This window comes from Sceloporus undulatus, chromosome 3 (assembly GCF_019175285.1).
Source record: "Sceloporus undulatus isolate JIND9_A2432 ecotype Alabama chromosome 3, SceUnd_v1.1, whole genome shotgun sequence".
Taxonomy (NCBI): Eukaryota; Metazoa; Chordata; class Lepidosauria; order Squamata; family Phrynosomatidae; genus Sceloporus; species Sceloporus undulatus.
In genome coordinates this window covers 67,624,993-67,633,108 of record NC_056524.1, presented here as the reverse complement: position 1 = coordinate 67,633,108, position 8,116 = coordinate 67,624,993, and positions in this window count along the sequence as shown.

Genomic DNA, 8,116 nt, shown 5'->3' with positions numbered 1-8,116 from the left:
TAGCATTCCATCCCTTCTGAGGGGCTGTTTAGACAACCCTGAAGGGGCAGCATAGAGTTGCCCATTTCAGCCAGATCAGGGCCATGGCAACAGCATGCTGCAGCCCCAATCTGGGCTTTCCAGGGTGCAAAAAGGAGCTGCAAATAACAGAAAGTGAGTATAGTGGAAAGATGCTGAGCTCATAACCTTGGGAAAGATGAATGAAGATTGTTTATATGATTAAGGAGCAAAGGCACCAGCTTAGACAACCAATGTAAAAGATCATCTTATAAGAACTCCATACTTGAGATAAATTATTTGGGGTGATAAATTAATTTGTCTGACAGAGGACTGGTGAGAAGAGAAAAGAAAGGGGAAGAATGCTTGAGATAGTTTACACAAGAACATTTACATGAAACCGCTGGGAGAGATTATCCGGAGACACGGGGCGCGGTGTTATCAGTACACTGATGACACCCAAATAGTCTTCTCTGTGTCTCCGACTGATGCAGTGACCAGGCATGGCATCTCTCCTCTTGATGCCTGTCTAGACTCGGTAATGGGCTGGGTGAGGGAAAACAGACTCAGCTTGAATCCAGAGAAAACAGAAGTGCTTGTGATAGGTTCCCCCGGTCCGGGATTGGAGGTTTGTCCACCTGTCATGAACGGGGTCACGCTCCCCTTGAGGACTCTGTTTGCAGTCTGGGGGTGCTCCTAGACTCGTCGCTCCACCTCACATCTCAGGTGGATGCGACGGTCAGGAGCACCTGTTTTCAACTTTGGTTGATACACCAGCTGCGACCCTTCCTGGGCCGGAGGGACCTTGAAACTGTGGTACATGCTCTGGTAACCTCTCGTTTGGATTTCTGTAATGCGCTCTACATGGGGCAACCCTTGTACCATTCCCGGAAGCTACAGTTGGTTCAAAATATGGCAGCTAGAGTGGTCACTGGATCTTCCAGGGCCACCCATATAACACCAGTATTAAAAGATCTCCATTGGCTGCCCATTCGCTTCCGAGCGCAATACAGTGGTACCCCGGGATACGAATGCGCCGCCTTACGAAATTTCCGGGTTACGAAAAAAATCCATAGAAAAAAACTGTTCCGGGTTACGAAGGTTATTTCGGGTTACGAAAAAATTTTTGGTGCTTTTCGGCGCTTTTTCGCACGAAATCGCGGCTTTTCCCCATTAGCGCCTATGGCTTTTTCGGCTTACGAAGGATTTCGGGTTACGAACGCGGCGGCGGAACGAATTATTTTCGTAACCCGGGGTACCACTGTACAAGGTGTTGGTTATTACCTATAAAGCCCTAAATGGCTTGGGCCCAGGGTACTTGGAGAACCGCCTCTCCCCATATAATCCGCCCCGCACACTCAGATCGGCTGGGAAGCATTTGCTGAGAGTTCCAGATTCAAAATACGCCACAACATCGCGTAGAGCCTATTCCATCTCGGCTCCTCTGCTCTGGAACGCGCTTTCCAGTGAGCTCTGCTCGGCCACCTCCCTTGACCGGTTCAGGAAGGAACTAAAAACCTTCCTGTTCCAAAAAGCTTTCCCCTAATTCCTTTCCTTTGTAGCCTCCTTCCTCCCCCCCCCACTGTTATTATTTTTGTTGTTGAACATCCTATGCTAGCTGGATATTGTTATATTGTGAATTGTACTGTGATTTTAATGTATATTTGCTGTTTATCGTGTTTTATCCTGTAACTGATATTGTTGTAACCCGCCTTGATCTACGGAAAGGCTGGCTATAAATAAATATTTTATTTATTTATTATTTAAGAAGGGAAGACATATCAGGTCACTTAGAGTGTGTAGCTCTATTAGAATCATAGAATCATGGAATCATAGAGTTGGAAGAGACCACAAGGGCCATCCAGTCCAACCCCCCTGCCATGCAGGAACTCCCAATCAAAGCATCCCCAACAGATGGCTATCCAGCCTCTGTTTAAAGACCTCCAAGGAGGGAGACTCCACCACTCTCTCAGGGAGTGTGTTCCACTGTCGAACAGTCCTTACTGTCAGGAAGTTCCTCCTAATATTGAGGTGGAATCTCTTTTCCTGTAGCTTGCATCCATTGTTCCGCATTCTAGTCTCTGGAGCAGCAGAAAACAAGCTTGTTCCCTCCTCAATATGACATCCCTTCAAATATTTAAACAGGGCTATGATATCACCTCTTAACCTCTTCTCCAGGCTAAACATCTCCAGCTCTCTAAGTCGTTCCTCATAGGGCACAGTTTCCAGACCCTTCACCATCTTAGTTACCCTCCTTTGGACACGCTCCAGTTTCTCCACATCCTTTTTGAATTATGGTGCCCAGAACTGGACACAATATTCCAGGTGAGGCCTGACCAAAGCAGAATAGAGTGGTACTATTACTTCCCTTGATCTAGACACTATACTTCTGTTGATGAAGCCTAAAATCGTATTGGCCTTTTTAGCTGCCGCATCGCACTGTTGACTCATGTTCAACTTGTGGTCTACTTGGACTCCTAGATCCCTTTCACATATAGTCTTGTTCAGCCAGGTGTCACCCATCCTATATCTGTGCATTTCATTTTTCCGCCCGAAGTGCAGTACCTTACATTTCTCCGTATTGAATTTCCTTTTGTTAGCTTTGGCCCAGCTTTCTAGTCTATTCAGGTCATTTTGAATTTTGATCCTGTCCTCTGGGGTATTAGCTACTCCTCCTAATTTGGTGTCATCTGCAAATCTGATAAGTATGCTCCCAATTCTGTCATCCAAGTTATTGATAAAGATGTTGAATAGCACTGGGCCCAGGACAGAGCCCTGTGGGACCCCACTGGTCACTTCTCTCCAGGATGAAAAGGAGCCATTGTTGAGCATCCTCTGGGTTCAGCCAGTCAACCAATTACAAATCCATGTAACAGTTGCCTTGTCTAGCCCACATTTTACAAGCTTGATTGCAAGAATGTCATGGGGAACTTTGACAAAGGCCTTACTGTAATCAGGATATACTATATCTACAGCATTCCCTTCATCTACCAAACTGGTAATTTTATTAAAAAAAGAGATCAGGTTTGTCTGGCATGACTTGTTTCTCTGAAACCCATGTTGACTTTTTGTGATTTGCCTTCTAGATGTTCACAGACTCTCTGTTTAATGATCTGCTTTAGAATCTTTCCTGGTATTGATGTCAGACTAACTGGGTGATAATTGTTTGGATCCTCTTTTTTCCCCATTTTGAAGATGGGGGACAATGTTTGCCCTCCTCCAGTCTGCTGGCACTTCTCCTGTTCTCCAGGAGTTTTCAAAGATTATACTATGGCCCTCGTCAGTGCTTAGCATTGTTTCACTTCTAACAGTTAAAGTCCTATAGGTTGGTGGCCCTTACCTTATCTTGTGGTGCTTTAACTGTTTGCATCAGTTGAAGAAGTACTCTGTCCCTTCTAACTCTGCTACTACTTTGCTTCACTGGATGTTCCAAGTTCTGAAAAGGGAGAAAACTTTTCTTTCTCTCCCTAACGTAAGGCTACCATGTTTTGAAAAGTACAAAAGAGAATGTATTTATTGACGGACTACTTCAAATCACCAATTAATATGACTTTGCTCACTTTAAGTACTCCGACTATGTGGGTTATGATAATTGGTACTAGAGATATCCCTAACCTTTGTTGTATTTGAAGGACAACAGTTTTGCCCTCCCTTTCCCCCTTCCCCACTTTTCCCAGTAGCCACCTCACTTGTTCCCCCATGCCACCCTTTTCTGTCCCATCACCCTCCTTCTCTGGGTTCCCTATCACCCTCGATCTCTGGGTCTGTCTCCCTTCTCTCCCCCTCGCCCGCAGCATATGTTTTCAAAATTCCTAGACATTTAAAAAAATCCACCTAGACAGAAATTTTAGTTCTGCAAAAAGAGGACAAGGCCCGGAAAAGGAGAACATATGGTAATCCAGGCTCACCTCCCCCCATGTTCTAATCTTTCCTTGTTGGGACATTGCTCCAGTCCCCTGGTCAAGGGAAATAGATTGTTGTTGTAATGAGGTATGATTATGGGTTTCAAGGGTTGGGCTGGAGAAAGACAGCAGAGCCAGTAGGATTGCATACTTTGATAATCTCATGCCAAAGTTGCCAGACACATCCTTTTGTTAGGACAGTGTACATCCATATTGGTTATATGGCCCCCATAGATCTTCCTCTTTAAGCCTGGCTGGGGCAAAAACATATTTCTTTCTTCGCAGTTGATGGTGATGTAATTGAGGGTGTGCATATTGACACGTGTGTGTATAAGGAGAAACAATAGGCTGCAGTTGTCAAGTCTGAGATGAGGTGGACACAGGCTAACAATGCAATTGTGTGCAATGCTTGAGGAGCACTAATAGGATTTATGACAAGGTTAAACTTGCTGTGCACTATTGTTCTGTCCTCTTGGATCATGTTGTGCCCTTGGCAAATTCACAGGCAAGATTCTCTTTATCAAACATTTTGACAAAATTTTCTTTATTTGGGGCTAATAAACTCAGCTTCATGGTAGAGAGGCAGAGGGAATGGCTTATAAAACCTAGGAACAATGACTTCTTGTTATGACTTCCTTGTAACCAAGATCCCTATATATCACATGTCTATGTAATATAGAGCAAATATTAAAATAGAACAATATTGTGCTTTTTAATGTCTTTGCATTTTTGTTTTTTATGTATATTAAATAACAAATCTTCCTCTTAGTCTGCATTATAAATTTAACTACAAGACAGATGGCAAAGCAAAGCAAAGTCATCTGCCATTTACCAAGTCCTGCCAGCTCTTGTCCCCCAAGCTGAAAGGTGTGCATGTGACTGGACTTACTCTTTTTTGGCTGCATGTTCACCACTGCTTTTGATCTCCTTTCACCAATGGCTTCACTGCAGGATGGATTTGTTATACCACCTACAGACTAGCACAGAGGGCTGGGTGATACTGGAACCTCTCCGTGGGTGAAGAGGTCTTGAAGCTTATGCATTCAAGGTTTGCACCATTCCAGCTGTGCTTTTTCTGTGAAATGTCCTGTTTCAAATCCTTCTGCTGCCTACTGTCAATAGCAGATTTGTGTCAGTAGACCTTTCTACAGTGTAAATTGGGTCTTTTGGCTTGATGTCCCCATCTTATCACTAAATGCCTTCTTGATCAGTTGGGTGGAAGTTTCAATCTTAAACCCCATGAGAAGGTTGACATTGTTCTGCAAATGAACCTTTGTGTGGCAGTGGTTAAATGCCTGTACTGCAGCCACAAACTCAAAACCATAAGGTTGCGAGTTCAATACCAGCAAAAAGGCTCAAGCTCAACTCAGGCTTGCATCCTTCCAAGGTCACTAAAATGAGTACCCAGATTGTTGGGGGCAATTAGCTTACAGTTGCAAACTGCTTAGACACTGTTAGTTCAGTATGAAGTGATATATAAGTGAAGCTGTTTGTTTTGTTGTTTGTGTTCAAAATGAAGTACTGGGTTGTCACAATTTCATGTTTAGAAATATGCTACAACAGCCCACTTATAAATACTTGTTTAAGTTGTACCTTTGGCGTTAATGTGCTACCTTGTTTGGTTCTATGAAGCTAGAAATATCCATAAATAAGCCTTATGCACATATGGTTGAAATTTAGAGATGGATTAAATCCAAATTCCTGATGAGAATTTACCAACAATGTAGATTATCCAGTTTAACAAGTTTAGGGATGCACAACAGCTTGCTGAGTTTCTTCTCATTATGCATTGCAACCAAGATCAATTGAAAAACGGGAAACTAATAAAAAATATCCTCCTGATGTTAGCTGTTTGACTAAATAAGCTCTTCTCATAACAATAGGACCATGTTTGCTACGTATCACAAAATGCAAACAATTACTTACTGAAATATAATGAATGACAACATGCATGGAATATATTAACCAAATCAGTATAGTGAATCTACTTTTTTTATCTAGTAATTTTATATGTTAATTTTCTTAGAAGCACAAGAAACAGAGATATAAAGGAAGCTTTTTGCCCCTCCCCCCTTCATCTCTTCCTTCAAAGGATGGAATTCACTTTGGTTCAGTTTTATTATATAGTCAGAAACCTGTTCAGATGGCAAATGGAACACCCTCATAAAATGAGGTTAAAACATAAAAGCAGGTATTAAATAAGAAATGAACATAATTGAGAAATTAATCAACAAAAGGTTGATCTATGCTTAAGCAGACAATTTAAAAAAAAATCTGCTAAGACTTAGAAATGAGTAGAGGAAGTTTGGTCCTTATTTCTTTTATTTCTTTGTTGGCATCAGCCAACAGAAAAGCAACTACTCTCTGGCTCCTCCGGCTTTGTTTTCTCACACGGTAAGACTCCAAGCAGCACTCAAACGCTTTTCCTACATATTTTTATATAATATGTGTAACTGATCTATTGCAATCATCACACGAAAATCACATACACATACAAGACAAAGCCATTCACGAGAGAAAATACACTCCAAATACCCGTCTAATAGAGTGAAGAGAAATAATGAAATGTAGTCTTAGAAAAGATCAGCCAATAGATGTAAGTTGTTTAATTACTCAAATAATTGACATGGCCCATCATAAAGGATAAAATACAAGCCAAGTTGAACTGAAGAACCAGTTTAACAAGCAAAAATCTAGGATACAACTCTTTCTATAATTAATTGATAAAAATAAAGAACAGATTGTTCCTAGCAGTAATTGTGAATAAAAAACAAATTACAGAAAGGATAAATAGTTATAATGTACTGGTAAACCAGCTGTGACTGGTAGCTTCTATAGTTGTGGAATGGTGAATCTACTTTGGGTTTTATCCAAACTTGAAAGCAGCTATCCAAGGTCCTGAACCTCCTTCCACCCAAATAGATTCAGCACTGTGGATAGTTCATTTAAATTTAAGATTAAAACCCTGACTAAATTCAATCTCCCACTGAAATGAAAGCTTGCAGCTTCCCCTTGAACATAAACTACTACTGTATATGGATCCTTCAGAAGATCTAAATAAACATCAGCATAATCAAAATATGAGTGTCTGGGACCAAGCTGACCAAACAGCTGAAGGTGCACATTTGAATTTTAAAAAAGAGAACGCAATGTACACCCTGAAGAGCCAGCATGGGCTAGTGGTTTAAGTGCTGGACTAAAACTTGCGGAGACCAGGGTTAAAATCCCTGCTCAGCCGTGGAAACCCATTTGGTGAATCTGGGCAAGTCACATTCTGTCATCTCAGAGGAGTGCAATGACAAACTGTGATAGCTTTGCCTTAGGGATGCCATAGGTCAGAGATGTCTTAGCAGGTTACAGAAACAACAAATATATTCTTCGAAATTTTGTTTGTTGTTGTATGCCTTAAAGTCGTTTCCAACTTAGGGTGACCCTAAGGCAAACCTATCATGGGGTTTTCTTGACCAGTTTTCATTCAGAGGAGGTTTCCCATTGGCCTCCCATGAGTCTGAGAGCATATGGCTTGTTCAAGGTCACCCAATGGGTTTCATAGTTGAGCAGGGAATCGAACTCTGGTTTCCAGAGTCATAGTCCCACAAAGAGATAAAACCACAACAGTGGGCCTCTCCACCTTGGAATAGCATGTAATATCATTATGTGTTTGGCAAGCTACAGGAGTCAATGTCGTCCTTTTATATAAAAGGAACAAAATAGGAGCTACAGACATAATATAATTTGATACAAACTGGATAGCAGAAGATCTGTGTCCTGCCTAGGAAAGGGAAGAATGGGAATAAGATATAAATATCAAAACTATCTGGTTTATACTGTAATCTACTCAATATATTTAATAAAATACATTTTCCAAATCTAAACTGCAACATTTAGGCTGTTACTCATTAAGGGAGTTTATCGCATTGTAAAAAAAACACGACTTACCTCCTCCAAATTGAAGTCTCTTCCAGGATGCAGTCTGGTTCTCTCACAAGCATTTTGCTGCTGATGCCACCTCGCAGCGGCATCCCGCCTAAAACCTTGCTAGAATCCATGTGCAGATGGCCTTAAGCTGGTTGATTTGCAAACAGGGACGTAGTTAAGGGGGGGGGTTCAGGGGTCCGGACCCCCCCTTCCAGGAGAGAAAAGGGCCCTTGTTGGAGCGTGCGCGTGCATGCGCACAGCCCCAAAGAAACGCTGGGGACGGAGAGCGCCAGTCTTGC